Genomic DNA, 25,708 nt, shown 5'->3' on the forward strand with positions numbered 1-25,708 from the left:
TTTCTTTCTTTCTTTCTTTCTTTCTTTCTTTCTTTCTTTCTTTCTTTCTTTCTTTCTTTCTTTCTTTCTTTCTTTCTTTCTTTCCTTAATAGTGATTTGCACCTTTATTATCTCAACTGCTTGGGTGTGCATAGAACATGTAAAGCAGACCAGAACAGCGAGGATATGAGAGGAAAATTTTTAGACAGTAGCTAGGAGCCTGGAAAGTGTCTTATGCTCTTCTCTTCTTGGAGAAAGACCCCGGTTTCTGGGTTCCCTTGCTTACCTCCTGTGTTCCACTCACTCTGACAGGAATTCCAACATAAAACCTATTTCTTAAATGTCTGAATTCTTATCTGTGTATGCCGTGCAAACCGGCACCACCTATTTCACTCCTCTTAGGTGGATCTTTAAACTGGGCCTTCCTCATTGCTGGGCTGAGGGGTTCCTGCAAGCAGCACCGGGTAGGGAAGTGACCCACGTGAGCTAAGAAGGAAACCTGACCCAGCATGTCATACTTAGCCAGGCTGGTTCCAACTTCTGAGTCTCAGACCAAACACTCTACTTTTCACCTATTTAAATAGAGTAAAACTTCAGGAAAAAAGTTTTCTTGTGACAATGATTACAATAAAGCTTAGGGCGTGGCTACGTCCACACTCCTTTGCAAAGCAGCAGTGTCCTTTACCACAGACTGGGTTCTGTTGACTGAGAAGCAGCACCCAGGGAAAGCATCTAGTAAGGAAGGGGTTGTCATGAGCACGGGATGGGTCCTATTGACCGGGAAATGGTGCTCAGGATTTTGGGGAGAGGGTGGGGGATCGATGGTGAGGGCTGGCTGCATAGACTAGCACACAGCCACCAGGTTGTTAACAACGCCCACCCCAGCCTTGCTGTTGGACAGGTGTGTGTTTCTTCCATTGAAGAAAAAAGCCTGCGTGTTTATCAGTTCTACCTTCTTTAGCGCTCACGCGCAAGCACACAGACCTCGTGTCCTTCTACAGTGGATGCACTTGAGTCTGAAAAGAAAAAAAAAATCAAGATTTAGGGCAACACATTAGATTTGTAAGTTTTAGAACTCCAACATATTGGTCATTTAGCAGTTTCCTTCTTGGAAGTTGACTTTAAAATGTCCCCTGGAAACTGGAGTTTAAGAGTATTAGAGGCATGCCTCAGTTGGTTCTGACAAACGGCTGCTTCGTCACTGCGTCCATTCCCTCTTTCTCTGGATAGTCCACGGCCTGCCTCCCCTCTGCAGTTACCGCTCTGATTCCTATCACTGTGCAGCAGGCACGTCCATCCTGTGACACTGGTGTCCACTGTGTCACCCATAAATATCAATCAGCCGGAACTGTTCTTCAGGGTCATCTGCACTGCTCCATGCTTTAGCAGTTTATCTCGAAAGAGATAGACATTTCTCCACACCTTGATAATATCGTTATACACTTACTACTACATACATAGACTTGTAAACAGTGGACGGGAAATAAAGTTTACCTTTTAACAATGAGAATGTAAAGGTACACGCCTTTAAACCCAGCACTTGGGGAGGCAGAGGCAGGCAGATCTCTGTGAGTTTGAGACCAGCCTGGTCCACAATGTGAGTCCAGGACAGCCAGGGCAACACAGAGAAACTCTGTTGTGAAAAACAAAAACAAAATGAGAGAGAAATAGAGAGAGAGAGAGAGAGAGAGAGAGAGAGAGAGAGAGAGAGAAAGAACTTACATTAAGTTAGTCACTCAAGATTCTTTATTCAAAATTCATAAAGTTGGTAGTACTGAAAGGACCCAATCAGGCCTTCTTTAAATGCAGTTTCATTCAAAAGCATTTTAAGGAGTTTGCTGCTCCTCAACCGAAAGAACACAGTGCAGAGCGAACACAGCAATCTCAGAAATTATCTGCTCTTCCCCGCTCTGATTATACTTTTTATCACGTATTTATTTGTTGCACAGGAGGGCCTGAAACTTGTTTTGTTAGATGAAAATATGACAGTAAGAGAACAAAGCCTTGGTTTATTCCAAAACAGAATGGGAAACTATTTATGCACTGATTTTTAAAATAACCTGTATTTATTTCACACTCAAATTTTAGGAAATTACTTCCTGAAGTGCAGAGACTACTAGATTTTAAACACTGGGCTAAAATAATGCAAACACCACTGAGATTTGCAGGTTGAGCCAGCTTGGCCCCCATTAGTCCTGGAAACTAATGCCATGAAGAGTATTAGCCAATACATGGAAAAGATTGGTTTTAACCTATTCGTGACCGCCATCCTTTGTCAAAATTTTGCTGCATGGATGGATATACGGTAACTTGCTCATCTGTCCTGTGGACACGGCTTCTAGTTTTTACTTATTGCAAATAAAGCTGGTGTAGCACTTATGTGCAACATTTTATGGGCATTTGTTTCTATTCCCTTGCACGGACACCAAAAATGGAACTGCTGAGTCACACTGTAGGTGTGTGTGTGTCACGATGAAAGCGTTCTGATCCACTTCCTAAAGTAGCTTTCTCACTTTCTATTCTAGCCGCCGTGGAAGAGAGCTCTGGTTCCTCATCGCCCTGCCGGCATTGGTGCTTCTAATTGTAGCCATTTTTCTATGCACGAAATGGAATTTCTTTTTGGATTTAATAAGCATTTTTTTCTGATGACTAGACATGTCGAGCGCTTTTTCATGTATGTGTGGACTATCAATCTTCTGTCAGATGTCTGCTGGAGTCTTCTTACTCATTAAACATCATTGCTTGTTTTCATTGCCAAATTGTAAACGTTCACACAATCAGAAATATGTATATATACCAAGTACATTTTCACATGTCTGTCAAGAATATTTCTTCTAGTCTGCTTTCTCACTGATGACTTTGGGTAAGTAAAAGCTTTTAGTGTTGATGAGGTGTGTTTCTCTCTCTCGTTCAGAGTGGATACATTTATTTTCCCTAAGTAATCTTATCCCACTTCTGGATCAGGAAGTTATGTGTTCCTTTGGAAGACACATATTATTTTGCTAGCTTTGGAGATGTTTAGGCCTCATGTTCCGGTGTGGTGTATAATTTCTCTTGACTCAGTGTTTGTTCACAGTGCAAGGTAAAGGCTCAGTGTCTCCTTAGCAACACTGAGTTACCAAGGATTGACTTTTGCTCTGGAAACTTAGGAAACAGGTGGAGGGGATGCTGCATGGGGGATAGAATGCTTACTCAGCATGTATGAGGCCTCGATACCCCTTTCCCAGCACAGAAATGGTGGACAGAGAGAAACAGAAGAAGGAACATACAGATTCAAAAGCACCACACCAATTGCTGTCTGTCATAAAGCTGTTTGGGTACCCAATTCATATTTTTCTTCAAGGTAGTCACAATTTATAAGTAGACACAAGTAGAGTAAAAATTAGCTACTAATTCTTAGGGGACCTGAATTTAGAGCAAATAAACAACCCAAAACTTGTTGGCCATTCTAGAGTGAAAGACCATGGAAGCTTTTCATTTTCTAGCTTCCTTCTCAGATGAAACAACACCAATAGCAGCCTAGGAACTGCAGATGGGACCTGATTCCTCAGGGCTTCATGGCTCATTGTGGGATTTGCCATCTCTGCTGGCTTTGTGCCTGTTGTGATTTTTCTTTTCTATTAGCCTACAATAGAAGCGCCCTGTTCATGCCAGCGTGCCAGTTCCAGGACACAGTACAGAAACGAAAATATTAACACTGCTGGGTTCCACAGATGGAACCCCACCACAAGGGTGTTGGAGGAAAAGTGGGACTGAGAAGTTCAAAGACTAGGATTGCTTTCAAAACATGTATTGAAATTATGCCTAATGTGAAATAAAGTGAAAATTGTTTTGGTAAATAGTTTACCAGTGAAAATAGTCTAGTCTTTCATTGCATTAAACTATCATGTGTATAAAATACAGTTTTTATAATTAAAAATATCCTATAGCAATCAGTCAGAAAAAACTGCTTAAAAACTGAGGTATGTTTAAATGCAATTTACACTAGTTTTCCATAGAATTTCCTGAGGCCAGAAACAAAGTACCCAGTACCCTAATTTGTTAACTCGAATTATCAGTATCTTATTTTTACCTTAAATTACAATATAAACATTGGTCTGCGAGTTTGCTTTTGTGGGTTTTTATGCAGGGTTTTTTATGAAGGTAGGGGGGCGCAGAAGAAAAGCTGCGGGACAAATGACCTCTGTGGTCCGGGCGCAGCTCCAGTCTTTGCTTCCCTTCTGAGACTCAGTCCATCTCCTGTTTGTTTTGACATTCAGAGAGATGGCACATGCCTGTCTTCGCTGTTTGCAAAAAGCTGAGGTGGTTGAAAAGCGAGGGTGACTGCCTTCTCAATGGCGTTTCGCTCTGTCCTCTGTGCTGGGCAGCGCTGGAGCGGCTCTGGATGCTCCTGGCTTTGTGCGGAACGAACCCCCGCTCCCGCCCCGCCCCGCCCGCGCAGAATTCACAGATCTTGGTTGCCTCGCTCCTATTCCTTTACATTCTGCCTGCTTCTCATTTCGCCAGTAAACGAGGTAGCTGCAGCCCAGATAGACTCCCCCCCACCCCCCATTCTCTTCCCTCCTCCTACCCCTCCCTAGACCTCTCTGGGCTTTGACGTCATGTGTGCTCCTTTCAGTTGCCATAGCAACCCCATTCCCCAAGCCCTCTCTGTCCGTCGCCTCTGGTAGGTTCCACAATGGTACAGGCAGCCTCCCGCTGCACAATGGTTTCCAGGCAGTGAGAGAGGGTGATTCAGCAAGCTCCTCTCTCTTCTTCTAAACCTCCTCATCTCTTTTTATTTTTATGGGGGGTGGGTGGTGCTTCTTATTTGCTTATCCCCCCCCCTTTTTTTCTGTTTTCATTTTTACAAATTTCCTTTCTTTTCCTCACTCCTCAATTCCTAGGGGCTTGAGTGAGCTACAGATTGGGTCGTCTTGGTAATCACCTATCTGTTATTATTTTTAAACAATCTCCACACCTTCAAAGAGTCTGCTCCTTATTCCGGTTTGGAATGTGGCTAATGAAAACCCAGTAGGGAGGATTTCTGGGGCAAACAGCCGGACCAGGATCCTAGTTCTCAGGCACGGAATGGTAGGTGGCTCCTTGCTCATTCTGGGTTCTAACCTGTCTTGGGAGGGTGGGTGATATCTGTCATCGCTTCTGGTGGGATGCGACTGAGCATGAGGAAGTAGGGAGCGATGGGGTTGGAGAGCTGGCTTAAGGAAGCATACTCTCTCTGAGGCAGGAAGACTCCAGCGGTTCACTCTGGGCAAAGCACCCCTTCTCAGACAGAGGCTGACAGCTTTCTGTTTGGAGTAAAGAATGGTAGAAGGTGGGACAGACCATTAGCATTGTGACCCAGGAAAGAGAGAGAGAGAGAAAGAGAGTTTGGAAGTGTGGGTTTTAGCTTATCTGAGAAATGCTGTAAGTCTCATAAAGCATTTAAAAAGGTCATTTGTAAACATAAATGTTTATTTCCAGACAGGTTTAACTTTAAATATTCTGGACCATATTCACAGTTTAGAAATCTTTTCATATGTATTAGAAACTAATGATGTTCCTCTTGTAGAAAGACCCTGAGGTAAATTTGGGCTGCAGACAGGAACACAGACAGGGGCTAGCCCAGGAAAAAGAGCAAACATTCGCACTGCAGCCGCCTAGGTAAATGTCCCTTTAAGAAAGTGATCTCCCAGTCTCAGCAGGCAGCATTTTTTCTATGGCAAGGTTCCCAGGTATTCTGTGCTGACATACTGTGTCCCCTAGAAATGTCAGAGCATTTCCAGAAGAAGAAAAGAAAGCTGTCATTGGAAAAGAGCTTGGCGATACAGTCATCAGAATTTATGTGCTTGTGCCTTCGGCAGGATAAGTGTGATTTGTTGGAAAGCCTCCAAGTGAATCAGGTTATGGATATTTCAAGAAAATCATATATATGTATGTGTATATTTATTTATTTTTTAAATTTTTCTTCTAACATTTAAATACAGAGAGCAAGGCACTGCTTTGAGTCCCTTAAGCAGATAACTTTCAAGGGCATTGCAATTTGGCCACAGAGAAAGAATGGCTTGTCCCAGGGCAGTCGGTTCTGGAGCAGCCATGGGGTTGTTTACATGGTCTGTGTTTGCTGCAGAGTAGTATGTCTGCATGAGAGCGATAACTTTCATGGACCCAGGCTAATTCAGGTGGGACAGGCCACACCTGGGAGGGAAGGAGGGAGGCTGTTACCAGGCGCGACCTGCCCAACCTCTCTCTTTCCCAACGCTGTTACTGTCAGTCTTGGAAGGTATTGCAGGATGCTGATCAACACATTTAAAATGGTTGCGGTAATGGCCACGTCTCTCAGAGAGGCGTCGGCGGACATCTGTCCTCAGTGAGTGTGTATGTCTTAATACAGCCAGCCATGCTCATGAATGAATTCACTAGCTTCCAACTCCACTTTGGAACCTTTGGGTTTGAGGGCTAGACAGTTTGATGTAGCAGTCTTGCTGTTCCTGGTAGGTGTTTTCTTTCTTTTTTAAAACCTTGATTTTGCCCTTAAAATTGATTGAAAGTATTGGATTTAGTTGTTTTTTTTTTTTTTTTTTTAATCTATCGTCATCAAAAAGGATTGATTCTTTTCCCACAATGGGACTAGAAAAGCAGATGAGTTTGACCTAAAGTATGAGTTTCCGGCTTCTTTTCTGGCTTCTCCTTCCCTCCAGACATTAGTTTTCATTTGCCCGGTTCTGGTCCTTGCAACATCTTGGCAATTGCAGTGGAAGAGGTTCCCAGTGACAGGGGAGCCAAAACTACCTGGGGAGTGGCGAAGTCAGCTGGGTCCAGCTTCCTGCTTGCTGCCTCCCAAAACAGCATCTGCTGGGGGAGGGTGTGTGTTTGCGCGCCGGAAGGAAGGGAGCGATGATGAGCGGATCCCACAGGGACTGAGCGTGAGCGCTCTGTCATTGTCTGGTGCATTTGCAGCTAGTACTACAGTTTCATACGTACGTGGTCAAGCTGTTTCAAGGTTAAGGGGAACTGAGAGGGGATCACGGACGCTATAGAATACAGTGATTTTGAATCTGCAGCAAAACTCACTCACGGTTAGTGTATGCTCTAGGACTATCAGAAACAAACGAGGGTTGCCTAATGGAAGCATTCAAAGGCACATGCATTTGAAATATAATAAAGTTATAGTCCAGCCTCGGGTAAACCAATCTGCCTCTCTGAATATAAGCTTAACCACAAAGGCTTTCCGTCCTGACGACAAAAGATAAAAGACCAGTTGAGGTTTCTTTGCTTGTTAAACACGGGGCCAGGCATCTTGTCTTGCTCTGGTGCTGACCTAAGGTCTTATTTGTTGTAGCTAGAGGATGGATGTGGACTGGAATTGCTGCGAGTAAGGCAAGCGAATCTCTGGCTGCTCATCGGGAAAATGGGCTGCCAGAGAAGGAGACTTCCTTCCATGGGCGCAAGAAGCAGCCACATCCGCACTGGGGGGATTTCTTCCCCGACCCTCCTCCCCCCCTCTAACAGGCTGTTCGAAGCTTTGGCTTGGCGTGGAGGCCGCCTGGCACTGAGAGGTGCAGAAGCGTCCAGGGGTGACAAGAAGGAGGGCGCTGCTCTATCTGCTGCAGGCCGGTGTGCGCCTCCCACCACCCATGCAGCCCTTACTGCAACCTCTGGGAGGACGCGGGGAGAGCGGGCCGCGGGAAGGAAGGAAGCGCTGAGGGAAGTCAAGACGAACAAAATCCATTCGTGTCCCCAGCACGCTGAGATTATTTACTGCGTTACGTAATCCGGGGCTCAGACTCCGCGCTGCTGATTCGGAGGAGAGGGCTCGCTGCATACACAGCCTCTTTTCAACAGAGCTTGTGTTTTCAGACAGTCGCTTCTTTCTCCCTGCTGGTTTTCACCCCGAAGTTCTAGTATTTTGAGCAGAATGCTCCCCTCCCCCGCCCCCTTAGTTTGAGGACATTTCAATCTCATGAGCAAATTGAAGTGAAGAAGGGAAAGTTAAAAATCTGTGTATTTTGAGGACCACTGTTTCTCTGTGTTTAATGTAGAAAACTTTTTTTTTTTTTAAAGTGAATCTTGGTAAAAATGAGCAGAAACACTGGGTAACACTGAAAAAAAAAATCCCTGAATGAAACCTATATGTTGGGAAGCAGTTTCCAAACACATCTATTTTTCAGCAAAGGGTTCTGTAGTTTAATTGACATTTTGAACCCACAACAAGCTGCTTTGGCCTTTCTCTTAGCCCTGACACCTACAAGACACAAAACCCAGAGGCTTCATAGGATAATGCTGGAGGGAATGGAAAGCCAAGCTTTTCACAGAAAAAGAAACGACAGCCGGAGGACTCCTGCACAAGCATTCTACTCACAGCGGCTCAAGGGCCCTTAGCGGTGCTCTGCGTGAGGTGCAGGCCTGGTAGAGGCACCAGCAGCCTGCAACAGCAAGAGATGTTCTTGGCCTCCTCCCCCTCCCCCTCCTCCCTTCTTCCTTGATGTCAGGAGCAAGACAAAACATAAGCAACAGATACTCGAAAACACTAGAAATGCAGTGTTTTTATGTCAGTGGGTTTTTCCTCACAGAAATAAACCGAGTCCTGGTTTGTGGCTAGCGGCCTGCCCGCCTGTCCCAGGTACTTCCTGAATCTGGGATCATGGAGTCATTGTCCTTTCTGTGTGGAAACGGGAGCTGAAACCACAGAGTTGGAAGAAGGCTCCTAGGTCTACTTACCTGGCTGCATTTATTCCGTGTCTGTAGGAGGAGGCTCCCTCGTTGGACCGGTCCCCTCACAATCACAGTAATTTCCTGTGCCTTCAAGATCCCGACTTACTCAGCTCAGCACATAGTGGGCACAACATAGGTGTCTACTAAGTGAGACCCGCTATGGGTGGATAACACTGACAGGAGTTTTGGCCATTGGAGCCGATGAAGTTCCTGTGGGGTGTTGAGTTACACTGAGGGTGGAGAGCTTGATGGTCAGTACCACAGGCATGAAGAAGACGAAGACATTCCACTCCAAAACGGTGATTGTGACAAAGGAGACCACGCTGGGATGTAGGAAGGAGATGAGCTCGTGGTGGTGGTAAAAATCACTGTAAGATCCCGGCCAGCGATGGGACTCCTATTTGACTAGAAAGGGAAATGATTTCAGGAAGGCTGTCATATTTGATAAGCTGGATATCAAACCTGTGGTTTGACATTGGGTAGAAAATGGAAACCTGGCATAAGCTTTGAGAATCTGGTCTAGATTAATGCAGACAACAGGATAAAGACTGGGTTTATAATAAGATCAGGTTATCAACATCATTTAGTTTCACATTGTGCATTCTAGAGGTCTCTACCTTCTCTCTCTTTTGCTGGGAACCACACAGCCATGGTTCCAGCGAACTGTGCTGTAAAAAGAAGACTCCAGTCCAGTGGAGACTGAAGCGAGGCATCCTTAAACTAAGACTCTCATTAGAAAAGCAAATGTCCTAGCTGTCAAGAGAATTATCAAGCTGTTCCACTATGGAGGACACCAACGTTTCTTTGCAACAAATACTAACAGAGTCTCTTTTTTTTTAACTTTTTAAAATTTTTTTATTAATTACACTTTATTTATTTATTTTTTATTAATTACACTTTATTCATTTTGTATCCCCCCATGGGATCCTCCCGATCCCATCCTCCCTCCCCTTTCTGCATGCATGCCCCTCCCCAAGTCCACTGATAGGGGAGATTCTCCTCTCCTTTCTGATCTTAGTCTATCAGTTCTCATCAAAAGTGGCTGCATTGTCCTCTTCTGTGGCCTGGTAAGGCTGCTCCCCCCTCAGGGGGAGGTGATCAAAGAGCAGGCCAATCAGATTATGTTAGAGGCAGTCCCTCTTCCCATTACTATGTATCCCACTTGGACACTGAACTGCCATGGGCTACATCTGTGCAGGGGTTCTAGGTTATCTCCATGAATAGTCCTTGGTTGGAGTATGAGTCTCTGGGAAGTTCCCTGTGTTCAAATTTTCTTGTTCTGTTGCTCTCCTTGTGGAGTTCCTGTCCTCTCCAGCTCTTACTATTTCCCACTTCTTACATAAAATTTCATTCACTCTGCCTGACAGTTGGCCATCAGGCTCAGCATCTGCTTTGATAGTCTGCAGGGCAGAGGCTTTCAGAGGCCCTCTGTGGTAGGTTCCTAGTTTGATTCCTAACAGAGTCTCTTAACTCAATGTTTTATGTCATCTCTGGTCCTTGCCACCTGCAAAATTTGTTTTTTTGTTTGTTTTTTTTTCGATACAGGATTTCTCTGTGTAGTGCTGGCTGTCCTGGACTCACTTTGTAGGCCAGGCTGGCCTCAAACTCACAGAGATCCACCTGCCCCTGCTTCCTGAGTGCTGGGACTAAAGGCATGTGCGACTACACCCGACTCAGAAAATAGTGCTTATTGTATTTGATGTTAATGTTTTTGTTTTAATACTGCAAGTGAAATTTAGTGTGAAATCTTAAAATTAAATTGATGTATCATCTTGCTCTCATTTTAGGCTAGTGTGAGAACACCACCGGCAGGACCCTCTCAGATTTTGGTTATGGCAACTCATGCAAGAAGCTGTTGAATTAGGCCTTTTTCCTGTAGATGAGAAACCACACAAGCAGTGGTGAGTTGAAAATCTACAAATATTCTTTAGTAGGATGTTTATAATCGACATGACCAATTTATCACATATCGACTCATATATGATCTGAATAAGCACATTCAACATGGTGTCAGTCTGGGTAAAAATCATTAGAGAAGAACATGTATGTTAAGGAATGCTGTGGAAACCCTTTGGTTGCCATGAGCCTTCCCAGTCTACATAGAATGGCTGTTATAGAGTAACAGTTGGGTAACATTGTTTTAGGTGGCATTTCTTGCTTGCAGCATTCTACTCTATTGATTAAACTCTTTTTAGTAGAAAAACAAGTGGTCCTAAGCAAAATTATAATGATTAATTCCTTTCAGAAACACACACACACACACACACACACACACACACACACACACACACACACTCACTCACTCACTCACTCCATTTAGCTCCTCAGATGCACAGGAAAAAGAACATCACATTTGTGAATATTTTAATCTACAAACCACTTGCTCAGGAAAAACAACATTAAAGATATACTTAGTTGCGATACCTACTTAGAATAATTTGGAAATGTATTATCTTATAAAAATATCACCCTACCCAAGCAGAATGTCTTTTAAAGTCAAACCTACACTTGCTTCGTAGTCACCCAAATCAGCAGTTAATAAACCGAAGCTGACCTGAGGAAGCTACAGTCTGTCAAATGGCATCTTGGAGAAATAGAATGCAGTCGTGGGGGCTGTAAGACTCTGAAAGGAAGCTGGCACTGGCGATCAATATCTCACTTTCATTTGCCTGGTGGCTCCATCCTAGCAAGGCTGGCCTGTATCTTAATGCGGCTCTCAGAGCTGCAGAAACCAGAGGAAATTAATTCTATAGTGATTCACATTGCGGCTTTCGCAATCTGCCAACCGTCACCCCGAAGATGCAGATCCGGGAGTCCCCGCTATTGTGTGCTTTACAAAAATGTGTTCTGTGTTTGTTATAAAGACAGAATCATATATAATTGCCAACAACCAACCATTTATGAGCTATAACAATGACAGTTTTATATGGCTGACTCTAATATGTTACTATGTATTATTCCCAGTAAGGAGAAGACATGCTTTATCCCCAGGTTAAACATTTATCTATTAAGCTAACATCTAATGAGAGTCTGTCATGTATTGTGCGGTTGGTTTTTTGAATAGAGGAAATTCTCTGTCTTAGAGGACTTTTCAATCTAAAGAATGTGTTGCTTACATGATGTGCTATTAGCTGAAGAGATACAGCCTAAAGATTGTGTACTTGTGAAGTGTGAGTCTGTAGGTAGACACAGGGCGCAGTGGCATTCCAGAGAGAAGGAGCTCACAGACACGGTGAGAATGAGTCAAGAGAGATGCTGCAGCAGGGATAGTTGGGTGGACTCCTACATACAGCAAGAGGGTAGCCAGAGCAGAGGCACAGTCAGTGCATGGCAGGGAACCCTCAAACTCAGCATCAGTGGACAGGCAGGCAGCAGAGCTAAGGCATTTAAGCATTATGCTGAAAATGAAGAGCTTTTGCAGCTCTTAAGTAGGATAGTGGTGCAACTGGCTCACTTTAAAATGGTGGCTGTTTGGTCCACCAGAAGACCGTATTACATAAGCGGAAGGTGACGCTCATTCTGTGTCAGACTTCATAGACTCCTAGAAAGCATGGCATGCTCCAGATCACGACTTCTCCTTCCGCCTCACAGGCGACACACAGCCCTCTCACCTGTCTCCCATCCCCCTGCTGTCCCTGGTAGAATTTACATCTAAGTAGCTCCACAGTGTAGATCTCAGCTTGTCTGCAGGTCAGCTCTACATAATTGTCATTCTAGTACCTACGTCGTTACTCCTCTGCTGATAATGAGTTCACACATATAGTATATTTGTGTGAGTTGTTGCATAGCATTTTACTGTAGAAGTATACCCAAATTTGCTTATACCTTTACTGTTGACGGGGGTTCAGATTTTATCACACACATCTGAAGTCAATATCAAGACAAGGAATTGCTAAGTTTGTACCCTTAATCTTAATAAATAATTCAAAAACATTTTTAAGTTGGACATGTAAATTTGTACTCATGGCGACAGTGCAGGGGAAACTCAGTATTTCCCTCTGTATTTCATTTGCAGGTTCTTATGGTTTTCTAATCAGGGGGATGTGTAATTATGCTCATATAAGTATGGATTTGCATTTTGTTGATTACTTAATGAGGAATATCATTCCATGTTTTTAAGGTGGCCAATTGATGCTTCTCTTGTGAAGTGCCCGTTTCAGCCTTTTTGAGATTTTTCTTTCGAAGTCGTGTCGTTTTTGAATTCTTACTGTGTAATAGGCCCTGCACTGAGCACTTTACAGATATCAGTCTTCAATCATCTCTGTGACCTTGCAGACACGGGAGCGCAGGGTTGAGGAGTTTGAATAACTTCCTGCAGATAACGCAGTAAAGAAGCGGTGGACTTGGCGTTCAACTTGAAGTCTTCCTGACCTGACAGTTTTTTAGTTTCTCAGAGTCTGTTCAGGGGCCGACTAGGCTGAGGCCAGAGGGAACATTAAAAATCCTGCCGCAGGAACAGAGACAATGACAGCCTAAGGTAAAGACTGGCCTGGAAATGAATATAGTGAGTGGGTGAAGAGGGTGGGAAGGAAAACGTCTTAGGCTTCCATATCTGTAGGCTAGGCAGATTCAATGTGAGTCATAGGCGAGTCTTTATAATCTTGATATTGTAGGAGCCTCTAAAAAAAGATTTTATGATTCTAACATTTAATGCGAAATTAATTAGAGCCTGTAGGGTTAGAAAGTTTAGGGTTAAAAAGAGAGCACAATGTTTATTTGGCTCAACTCTTTACGTTCTAAAAGACTAACAGAGACTATGTGGCTTTTCAAGATCTTGTGTCACCAAGCATCATGTTAAGAATAGACACCAGGACTGAAAGGAGAAAAAAAAAAGCAAAGATATAGCAAATAACAGCCACCCGGTTTTTAAATTAATAAGTGAAACTACAATCAACCTGTTTTATTCCCTAGACGATTCTCAGGTCAGTATTTTTGGCCCAAGTCTATTATCTCTGCTATTACATAGGCCCTGTTCACCATCTTTATTGGACTTATTCAAGCAGCTGGCACCATCATATCTTTTTGTCGATGATTTTACCAACGAAACCCCACATTTTATTTTTGTTTATAGTTATTACCATATGGCCTGCTTGTATAGGACTCTTCATTATACGCTACTGTCTGCATCATCATTTCCCTTCTCCTTAAAGAGCACCACATGCTTGCCCAGTCTCATCTCGGAGGTGACACTAAACCTTGTCGGGGACTCCAGTGTGTCTCAGTCCAGCGTCCTTTCCCTGTGGTTTGCTGCACTGAGTCAGTTTTGCTTGTATTCACGCTTCCTGTTCCTTGCAGATGGCCCCGACTTACAACACTTTTATTATTATTATTATTATTATTATTATTATTATTATTATTGCTTCACAATAATGCATACATGATAGGCATCTACTAAGAATTGCGTTTCAGCAATTAAGAAATGCAGAGACAGGAAAAATAGTCTTTCTTAGGGGTAACCCTCTCAATTGCTTATTCAGTAGCAAGTGGTCAGCCCTGAAATCATCCGTACAAGTAACACCACACAGGCTGTGCACGTTGTATTTATATGCTTAGGAATACATACACACACACACACACACAAACATACATACATACATACATACCTATGTGTGTGTATGTCTATGTGTGTATGTAACAAAAATTAAAGAAAATTATATGAATTTGAGAAAGAGCAAAGCGCTTGCTCTCATAGGAGGGGTTGGAGGCAGGAAGGGAAAAGGGAAATGATGTAGTTATTTTTTAATTTCAAAAGTAAAAAAAATATTAAGAAGATTTTGCGTCTTGATCTTTTGCCCAGCTGCTGCTGTGCTGCAGGGTACGTACTTGTCCTGATTGAAAGCAGCAGGAAGATGCAGATGCCAATCAGCTGGATGGGACACACAACAATTTATTATGAATCAGGCTTTGCTTTGGTTGGCTTTGGCCGACTGGAGGTGAATGGAAGTGTCTTGAGTCCATTCAGGACGAGGGAAGCTATGGTGTTGGCGAGGTTAGGTATGCCGCGGGTGCTTTTCACTTCTGCCAGTTTCAGCTGCCATAGGTTGGCTGCAGGGACAGCACCGTCAGGCAAGGGGCCTCCGTATTGGACCACGCTGGCTGTCTTGGTTGCTTTCCCATCAATCTGACCACAATACCTGGCAGAGGTAACTTAAAGGAGGAAGGAGTTTCCAGCAATTTTGGTCCCTCATAGTGGGGAAAGCAGGCTGGGAGTTTCCATCGCGGTGTTTGGAGAGTGGGCTTATGCTCGGCTATCATCCTCAAGGGCCTCCACTGGTGACCTGTCTCCTGAAGTCCCCACCAGGCTGGGCACCAGGTGTTCCAACACGTGACCTTGGGACATTCCACTTTCAAACCATGGCACTATCCTTTCAAACATTTGCAACACTCAGAAAGCACATCATGGGTTTCGTCTAGAGTTCAACAGAAATTCAGCATCTCAGGCCCTCCTGAGCCCCACTGACTCAGAACACGAGTTTTAACAAGACTCAGATGATTTTAGGCACACTAAAAATTAGCAGGTACTGGGTACACTGGCTCCAGATTTCTTCTCTGAGAAATTGTTTTCGGTCCTTTCTATTTGGCCTTCTTTTTCTCTTCCTTTTCAGCAGTCTGAACCTATCCCCTCGCTGTTTCTCTACTGTGGTTTATTAGGCATCTGCCTTGTGACTCTGTACTAACGAGGGAGTGATCCTAGCCAGACTCACTTATCCTTGAAGAGCCTCCACAGAGCTCAGTATCTGCTATTCTGTAGTTAATAGGCACTGAGTTCATACTTGTTGAATGATTGTTTCTTGAAAGATGAGTGAAAAAGAGACAGGCATCCTGGAGACAGACACACAGAATGACAGATGCAGGGCAAAGGAAGACCAAAAGTCTTCAGCTGCTACAGAAACAGTCAAGCTATGTGTAGAAACAATATAGCTACATGTAGAAACAATCAAGCTATATGAAAACTTCAGAAACAGTAGCTTTGATATGATCTGGAAAGCGGCTTGGAAGAAGTCACAATCTCATTTGAGTGGGCAATGTGATGACCTGCGTTTTTTTTTTTTTTTTTTTTTTTTTGTTTTTTTTTTTTTGGCACATCTCAATGGATGACTTTAAGTTCTTCTTTTTTTTTTTTTTTACGCAAGCATTGTGTTTGGTGGCTATTGTTCATTAGTTTTGCCAAAATTCCTTCTGTTTCCTAAACAAAGTACCCACTGTCTTTTTTTACTATTTGGAGGCCATTGGAATACCGTCTGCAGCTTTTAGTGGCTGCAACTGGAAAGCACATTCACAAGGGGAAGCTGGGGTGAGGATAGTGAAGACTGAGAAAATGTGCCTTCAGGAGGCATGACAGCGTTTTGCCTGGGGTAGAGCAATGGAGGCTGACGCTGGACAGTAAGGAGGTGACGGCTCCTTTGCAGTCTTTACAGGAGAAGTTAGAAGGTATGACGTTGTTTTTAAATGGAGAAAAGCCTGCCGAATAGACGGTAGGCACTACACAGGGGCGAACTTGCTGATTGTGGACTCTGCTCACATGTGCGTGCTTTAAGTAGTGAACTTTGGGTCCGTGTAAATATTTGAGTGTAGCCATGGCTCACCAGATAGGAAAAGCTCATTAGAGATTCTCTTGCTCTGTGTGGGAAAAGGAAGTAAACGACCACTGAGCTGTAAGATCCGCAGGACTCACGAATTACAGTTGCTCAGACAAGCACAGGAAGAGCGAGGCTACGATAAAGCTGGTGATACCAGCAGACGTTGCTGACTACCTAGTACCAAAGAGGGCTTGAAGCACTCTCTCTGCCTGTGCTAATCCACTCAAGTGAAGTCCTTCTGAGCACACTGATTTTACAGACAATGACAAGGAAGTGCAAACTGTTTACCGACTTTCCCCAGGTCATGAAGCTAGTAGGTGCAGAGCCTAGGGACTTTTGCTTTGAACTATACACATTAAAAGAAAAAAATTAGATGCTCTGTAACATTGAAGATGAAAGTTGGACCTGAAGAGAATCTTAAAACATCGATATGAGTTAAATTCTAGGTAAATACAGAGAAAAGAATTCCAAGGAACAATAAAATAAGAGAAACTATTCTCACAGACTTACGGAACCAAACAAATCTCTTACAAATGAGGTAGATCAGGGACTATTCTGAAGCTTGTCATTCCAGAATGATGTTCTCTCTTGAGTCTCAAAAATTGCCAAGCAGCTGAGATGGGAAACCAAATTCTTAGGACCATGTAACTCAGTGAAATTGGAGGAAGTTTTCCTAAAACAGAATACTTGGTTTCTTCCTCCCAAGTTCATATACTAAATGCTAACTTCTAAGCGGACGGTGTCAGGAGACCTGGCCTTTGGGAAATGATTAGGTTAGGGGGTGAGTCCTTGTCATGAGAAAAGAGAAGCCAGAGGACAGAGTGTTCTCTTCCATCAAGCGAGGACACAGTGAGAGGCCCTGCCCTGAGCCAGGACTCCGAGTCTGATGCTATCCTGGAGTCCTCAGCCTGCAGAATCGACAGTGTTGTGTTTTATAAGCTCCCACTCAAAGTTCCTGCTTTACTGTGTGCGGCTCAAGTGGATCAAGACCCTCCAGGTCTGAACAATTTGGAGGCGGCAGTTTCTTTACACTGACTGACAGGCCCCCAGCCTGTGTTCCTCTAAGGATGGTGGATGCCAAGTGTTTGAGAGTTCCTAAGTGATCAGCACCGCAGCACCTGCTATACTTTAGAAGTCGGCTTCCCTGGCTCACATTTAGAGAGGAAATTAATGTCTCTGAAGCTTTCCTTGTCTCTCAGGGGTTTCGGGAAAAATTCTCTGTATTCTGATAACTGGCATTAGAGGAACTATCATCGGGATCAAGGCACAATATGCTAATGAGTTTGCGTAGCATGAGAACTGTTGTCAGGTTAGGATTTGAAGAATATAGTTTGTGGTTTAGTTGTGTTTACTGCATGCACCCCTTCATCATTTATAGTGTCAGTATAAAAATTATGCATGTGAGATGGTTCAATGCTTTCTTTCTAACTGTGCCTTCAGGAGGATAGTCTTAAGTTCTGTGACCCACTTTTAAGCTCCTTTAGATTGCATTGTCAGCAGCCTTGATGGTACTGTTTTTAGAAAAACTGATAAACTTTGAGAATCAACATAATTCAGTTTTGGAGTACAACTTTGTGTCTGTGTGCATGTGCTCGTGTGTCTGTGTGTGTACTATGCGTAGAGAGGAGGACAGCATGTGGGAGTTGGTCTCCTCATTTCCTCAGGTGTCCTCTTGGGATTCAACCAAGTCTTTAGGCTTGGTAGCAAGATCTGTTTGGATGGTCCACTGGGACGAGGGAGGGAGGGAGAAGACTCTATGAAAAACTGACTAGAAGACAATTTCAAGAATGTTTAAATTTTGTTGAGTTTCAATAGATACAACATTTCCTGGGCCCCTTGACTACCCTGTCTCCCCCAGCGGTTCAAGCTAGCGGCAAGGAATGTCAGTCAGTGAGACCTCATTTAGGGCACTGGCCTTCTAGCTCTGCACTTGCAGGGCGGCATCTGATGCTGACGGAAGCGCCCTCTATTTGCTAGCCATCTCTGCGTCTGAACGCAACAGAGCGTGACATCTTCATTTATCCCTCTGGTTAAAGAATGTCAACATTTCCTACGAGACTAGACCCCGTGAAGCAAACTGATTTTCAGGAACACCTGGAGCCCACAGTGTGAACTGATGACCACAAGCTTTGCCCAGTCAATTTCCTCCTATGGATTAATGAGTATTCTATATTAAAATAGCCCATGACGGCACACAGAGCTTATACAGGAAATGTCTTGTGAAGGGGGAGGAAGTGCATCAGTTGCCCAGAAAGAGTTAAATGTTTTAAGGAGGAGAGCCCAATGATGCATTGCCACTGTAGCTCAGCCCTGAATCAATACTGTATGGCTGAACTCCTACAGTGCATGAAAGGGTTATAGTATCTTATTTAAACTTCTTTTTAATTATAAAAATGTGTAGGTCAGAATGCACAGATTGAAGCAAAGCATGAGATGATACCCAAGGGTTCATTCAGGTCCAGTGAAGCACTGTGAAGAGGTGGTGCTGGCCAGTGAAGGGGCTCTGAGGGTGGAAGGCAGATTCTCGGGCAGCTGAGAGGGGAGCAGCAGGCAGGTGAGACTCAGAGGGTTCTCAAAGGTGGCCTTGCCAGTGTGCATTTCTTTCTTTAACCTTTCTCTCGCAATTAGCTTTATCCTGCCATTCCTATTCTCTGTAGTATGACTCCTATGATAGTTCGGTTACAAGAAGCCATTTTTAATTATTGAGCGTTCACCATCCGTCATAACAGATAGATAGCTTAGGCAGAGCTGAGTGAACTCACTTCGTTCATTCCACACGTCTGTATCTTTTTCCATTAAGGAACTGGTGTACACACGCTTGTTCAACCCGTGTGCTTGTGAGATCGACTTTTTAACGTTTGCCTTCAGAAGACGCGATTTCTAAGTTGTACTGGGATTCATCAACATAGCAGGTTTAACTATTGGCATTTGAGCTAGGCCTGCAATATTACATGCTTGCATGAAATTAGCAGCCACTTTCAGAGACCAGATTACCACAGCAGGATCTCTGAGGGACGATCAAGACACACCTCCTCCCTTCTCCACCCTTCTTACAAATACACACTGTCCCTAGGCTCCCTAGGAACCAAGACACATTTAACTTGTCTCTGTCCATAGACATATGGCTGCCAAGCTCGGTTTTTGTAGTGAGATAGGGATTAGGAAAACCTGTGACTAAATGCATCTCATACACAGGTAGTTTTTCACACAGAATTAAAGCCCAGGAAACAGCGCAACTGTAGATGACTCAGCTTCTACTGAGACATTTTAAAATGGGTTTTGCAGAAAGCCACGAGCCCTCTGGTTTAGGGCCCCAACTTTTGTGGTATCTTCACATTCATAAAAATTAGTGAGCAACTGAAAGAGACCATTGGTATTTTCTACATTAAAAATTAAACACGAACTATTGAATACATGCACAATTCACTGAAAAATATCAACGATATGTTTCAGGCTAACATAGGTAACACTGTGCCTTTACCAGAGCTGCTTTTTAATGGAATGAAAATGACCTGGAGAAAAGTGACTTGTTTCACATTTCCCGCAGATCTGTTTAGTGACCCAGGTTAACAATAGCCAGTGGAGTTTTCTCACCTGCTCATCCGTCTGGTCAGCACACCATCTCGCATGTCGTCTCTGGGAGGTGGGTGCACATTTGCCAAAGAAGGGGCACGACAGTGGCGAGTCCTGACGTCAGAAGAGCTAGAGACATGGCTTAGAACAGCCTGGCCTCTGGATCCCTTCCCCCTAACTGGGCCGCCGTGTCTGGGCTCAATAGGAGAAGATGTGCCTAGTCCTACCGCGCATCTTGATATGCCAAGGCAGGTTGATATATGTCGGAGGCCTTTTTTTCTCTGAGGAGAAAGGGAGGGTAGGGGAGGGAAGAGGAAAGTGAGAGGGAAAGTGAGAAGGAGGGATTGGGTGGACAGGAGCGGGGGAAGCTGCCATCAGGATGTAAAGTAAAATAAATTAGTTAATAATAATAATAAAACCACAGTAAGTACTAGCACTTATTTTTTTTGATGATTCTACCTCAGATCATGTTAGCCTTTCCACCACTCATAAAAATAAAATATAATGCAAGTCACTAAAGAAGTTAGTGTAATCCCCAAAAATGTCTGAGGACCCTCAGGCATCAGGCACTGCACTTGGGAAGGAGAAAGCACTACAGCGCAACTGTGAATGTGTTTGCTATAGCTTCCACCTGGGCTGCCCCCCAAAGGTGCCTGTGGTAAAGCCCGGGCCCCAGGAAGGTGCTGCTCAAGACTGAGAAGCTGTGCTGACTGAGGAAGAGGTCTTCCCATTCTTTAAAGGGCATGGTGGAACCCTGGCTCTTCCTCTTTTTTCATGGTCAAGGCACGGGTGCCTTTCCTTCTGTTCTTGCCCCTGCTGTGAGGTGCTATCATAAGCATAGAGCAGAAAACTCACCCATTATAGGCTGAGACTCCCCCAAACCGCGAGCAAATAAACGTGTTCTCTTTGTACATGAACTGTATCAGTATTATGTCTGCTGTGGTAGCAGGAGGCTGACTAACAATATTTTTGATAGCACCAAAGTTAGAAAGTTTCTGGGAAGAGGAATAGAATGTACAAGGAGCAGAGTTTTTGGAATTCAGAAGTTTGGGCTATGTGGTCTATGCGGAGAAGAAGCGACGGTCAGGATCATGGCTGTGGAGATACAGTGAATGTGTGTGGAGGGAGCCTTGAATGGCCTGTGAAGGACCTGGGCCTGTTTTCACAGATGAGAGGCTGCTGTGGTTTTCTGAGCAACAGTAAGGTGGGTGGGTCGGGCTCCCCTTTTATAAGGAATAAGGGAAGGGAAATGAAAGAAGAGTGAAGGAGGGTGGGACCAGGAGGAAAGGAGGGGGGCTACAATTACGATGTAAAGTAAATAAATAAATAAATTTGAAATTTCAAAAGAAAAGGAGAGAAAAACGATTCTGACAGCAATGCTGGGTGTGGCTGGAAATGGGGGTGGGAGGGCATGTGTGTTGGGGGATGGGGGTTACCAGGAGGCAGGATGAGCAGTCACAGGAGGAAGAGTAGCTCTGGTGGGAAAGTGTGTGGAGAGGGACCCAGCACCTGAGAAAGCCTCTGCACTTCAGGTAATGCCAAGTCGCTGGAAGCGACGGTGGGAGGAGTGGCTTCCTTCCAAGCTCAGTCTTGCTCAGCCACTGTGGCCAGGCTCTGGGGCTTTGGATTCCCCGTATGCACACTGCAGAGATGTATTGCCCGCCTATGGGTGTCACAGGAGTATGTGCAGTGATTAATAAGCTCTTTGACGGAAAGTCACTTTATTAAACTGAGCCATCAATAATAAAAATGCAAATGTTTGCCAGGTGCTTTTGCTCCTGTGTTGAAGGCTGCTGTGTAAACATGAAACCCTTCCTGGGACTCTTGCCGCTGTTGATAGCAGGAGAGTCATTACCTCGAAACGCCGACACGGCAAACCGAGCTTTAGTCATCACCAGAGACAGACGGACAATGGAGTCAAGCATGAAAGCCCTTACGCTTTGTTTATTATGAAGCCTTCTGGCTGGCAAGGCAGTGCCCCGTTAGGAGAGAAGTCATTTCGGTAGTATTTAAGCTTCATTGCATCTAATTATTTGTCCCACTATTCTGATCAGGTGTTCCATCCCTACCACAGACAGGTCCTGCCTCTTCCCTGGGCACAGGAAGCGTGACAACAGTGCTGTGAGCCGTGCTTGCTCTCACGTGCCTGGGTCCATTGATTTAACCTACAGTGCATAGCATGCCAGTCAAGTCATGGCACCCGGAGCCAGACTGCTAGCTCAATGCCCATGACTTTGTGAGATCCTGGTGGCACCTCAACCTCTGAAGCCCCGTCTCCTCTCGAGCAAAGCTGTGAGGGTGGCTGGAGGGTACTGAGCACGGTGTGCACAGCACCCGCTCTGGGGCCACGCAGGGTGGTCTGCAGTGCAGTCACTGTTTATTATCACTCTAGCATCAGTCTGTTTCCCTTTCCCCAGAACCTTACTCTGGGAAATAAGATTCTGTGTGTGTGTGTGTGTGTGTGTGTGTGTAAATTCTGTTCTAACTGCTCAGTAGTTAACTCAGGACCTCATAATTGAACATCAATTGCTCTTTAGGTGAGATAGCATTCTGAAGAATTCATGAATATTCTTAAATTTTATTCATCTTATTCATCTTCTCATGTTCTGGTTGGGCGTTTTTGTTGTTGTTGCCACTTGCTTGTTTGTTTGTTTTAAATGACCCCACTAAAGCAAATACTTGTTTCTGCCGTGAATATAAAGGATACAAGAACTTCGTTTTATTGACCAGCTATCCTTCTTATAACACATTTCCACACAATTGCCCGATGAAGAAAATTTGCTTACACCTTCTTTTAAAAATAATTTTTATTAACTGTTTGAGAATTTTATATACTGTATTGATCTTACGGTCACCTTGCCAACTCCTCCCAGATCCCTACTCACTCAACTTTGTCTTCTCTTTCTTTATCATTGAAAACCCGTTCAGTCTAATACATGTTGCCCAGCTATGCCCGAGTCTGGCTTTTCCCCTATGGTGTGGTCAACCTACAACTAAAACAAAACTAATTTTTCCTCTTCCAGCAGCTATCAAGTGCCAACTGATCCTCAGCTAAGGAGGGGATCTTCTAGTTTGAGCCCTATAGTTTTTTGTTTTTCAAGATCCGTAACAGTGTGTGTCTTCCTATTGATCCTGAAAGGACCTTCCTCCACCATGACTGGTCCACCAAGCTCCCCGAGGGACATACACCACGTCCTTGGCGTGTGGCATGGAGGCCTGGGGTGGCTTGGCTTCCAACAGCCTTAGTTCTGCTTACTAAGCCAAGGCTCACTTTCCTAATTTAAGGACTACACGAATTGACTAATTCTGTTGAGCACCCCATCAGTTATTGGCCATTGGCACTGAGAAGGGATATTCTTGCCTTCTTGTGGGTTTTGGCTAAATTCACCGACTGCTTCTCCTCTTTGCTGTGGCTGTGTGCCGAGTGATTGCCTTTGTCTGTATTATCTCTGACTTCTTGGGGACTGGAATGAAATGAAGGTTTGCTTCCTATGAAAACTTGATGCCTATTTGTTAATGGTAAATTATATCCCTTCCAAATTATATGGGATGGGTTGAAAATGGCTACTGAAAAGAGCTGCAGTAGAAGTGGCAAAATGATTGAATAGGAATGCAAATCAGAGCACATTAGCATTTAATCAACTCCTCCTTGTATGGCTCCTGTGTTCAGTATTTCTCTTTGGCATGCTAGCTTAGACACTGTTTAGAGGAGGGAGGGCTCTCCCAGCACTGTGTCGCCTGTGAGTTCACAGCGGTCAGGACTCAGGACCGCTCCTTCATTTTCCTTCCCTGTGAGACAAACATATCTTGGCCACATTCTAGATGTGTAATTTTGCCTATGTTGCCTACCTACTCTCATTTTCTTTTCATTTTAATCTGTAAAATAGGAATATCAATGATATCTCTTTCATAAAGGTGGCTGTGAGAATTAACTGAAGAAAGAGATATAAATTTCTAGGATAATGCTTGGCATAGATTTGAAATAGTACAGTGATTAAGATTTTGGGTTCAGAATGAAATTTGATCACTGTTTAAATCTCCAATCTTCCTTATGCTGTGACCATTTAATATCATTCTTCATGTTGTGGTGACCCCAATCATAAAATTATTTTCATTGCTACTATTCCAAACTATAATTTTGCTACTGTTATAAATTGTAATATGAATATCTGATCTGTAGATGTTCTTTGTATGAAAAATGGACTCTCTGAAAGGGTCACTCAATTCTCAAGGGGTCATGACCCACAGGTTGAGAACCACTGGTTTAAATCATTTTTCTGCCTTGGCAATTTGGAATTCTCTGTGATCTTTCTGTAAAATTGAAAATAATTTTGTTGATAGCAGTAATACTGTCTGCTTCACAGCCTTCATAAGAAGAAGAGGTGAGAACGCTTGATCTAATTTCTTGTAGAATTATTAGATAATTTTGGAATTCTGATGGCTAATTGTTGTCTAGCAGCTAGGAAAACAAATGCTTATAGAGGTTACTTTGGGCCAGGTGATATGTGAGTATGTTACATCTATGATCTCATTGTTTCTTGCCAAGTCTTAGCACAGCCTGAGTCTAGGAACTCTAAGTAGGGGTGATGAAGGAATGAGGAAAGGACATCGACATGGACACAGAAAAGATGGGGCCGGTGGTCTGGGCCTCACATGGAGGAGACCCCACATCCTTGGAGCTCCCAGTGTTGACTGTGTACATGAGTTGTTGTTGAACTGGGGTTACTGCATATAGATGAACAAAGAGACAAGGTTTGTAGTTACAGGTATGTAACACAGCCACACAGGAAGACATGTTTAAACTAAGCTCAGCAGGAACAGTCTCTGTAGGGCAGCAGCCTAGGCTATAAACATCCATTGGAGAAAGCTAAGGTAGACATGTTCTGCACATACTATCGACATTTGCACTCCGACCTGAGGAATGCTCTACCATCATGAGCCTCACCTGGGGAAGGAAGACATTGTCACACATATAGGCCTGAGGCCCGGGTTCCTTCACATGGCCATGTCATAAGTGCACATTCACTCAGGGCTTCCTTTGTGCCTCGCAATTTCTTCACAGTTCCTCTTTATGACCAGGAGCTGTTGCTGCCCCTGTTTCTGAAGTGCAGGGCTTTGCCTGCTGTAGCTCAGAGCCCATCTTGTCATTGTTTCATAGTTGAGTAAGTTCAGAGGCACAGAAGGTAACCTCCATAGCATGGAGGCTGGGATGGTAGGGAAGGATTCATGCTGCTTTGCTTAGTGAAAATAATGACAAGATCTGGCTGTAGTATTTACAGAATGAAACTCCACTGTTAGGTTAGTGACCAAGGCTTGGGTTGTGTACTGTCCTTTTCTAGCCCCTAATTGCAGGGGTGGTTACCAACCCTCAAAATGGAGACTGCCTAGTAACACCCAAGAACTGAAGCAGGCAGCCAAGTGTGTGTGTGTGTGTGTGTGTGTGTGTGTGTGTATGAAGACTCCAGCTTTCTGCCAAGAAGCTGGTGTTGGGAAAGAGCAGGTAGCAGGGTTTGCATCGTCTCTTCCAGTCCTGTTTAGCTTCAACCCCTTCTCCTCTTTCCTGCTGCTTCCCTTACTCACTATACGACCCTGAGATGCTATGCCCTGGCTTACTGTGGATGCAGATGACTTCTTCTCGTGACTCTGCAGTATTGTACTTCTACACCATGTAAACAGGACAGTGTCCATCCCAATGAGAGGCGTGCCCTGCCTAGAGATGCTGAATCACGTTTCCTAAACTGCTTCTATTGGGCAAAGCAGTCAAACTTAAAAAAAAAACAACTTTAAATTAAATTTAGTGTTATTATTATTGTGTGTGTGACAGGAAGCTGGCAGGTATGTGCACGTCATGGCATGCATGTGGAAGGTGGAAAGCAACTTTG

At 44.1% G+C, this 25,708-nt stretch overlaps 1 protein-coding gene across 4 annotated transcripts in view; it reads left to right on the forward strand.

Annotated features, from left to right (window-relative positions):
* Positions 1-4,627: 4,627 nt before the first annotated feature.
* Mapk10 (mitogen-activated protein kinase 10) overlaps positions 4,628-25,708 on the forward strand; it is a 273,729-nt gene continuing 252,648 nt past the window's right edge. For 3 of the 4 annotated variants that reach the window (XM_055594494.1, XM_055594496.1, XM_055594498.1), the window contains exons 1-2: positions 4,672-5,052; positions 10,461-10,574. The gene's annotated coding sequence lies outside the window, so the exon portion shown is untranslated. Of the gene's footprint in view, positions 4,646-4,671; positions 5,053-10,460; positions 10,575-25,708 lie in introns of those variants that run through there. The other variant, XM_055594495.1, reaches the window with a different exon arrangement.

The sequence above is a fragment of the Psammomys obesus genome, unplaced genomic scaffold (genome assembly GCF_907164565.1).
Source record: "Psammomys obesus unplaced genomic scaffold, mPsaObe1.curated_primary_1811, whole genome shotgun sequence".
Classification (NCBI taxonomy): domain Eukaryota; kingdom Metazoa; phylum Chordata; class Mammalia; order Rodentia; family Muridae; genus Psammomys; species Psammomys obesus.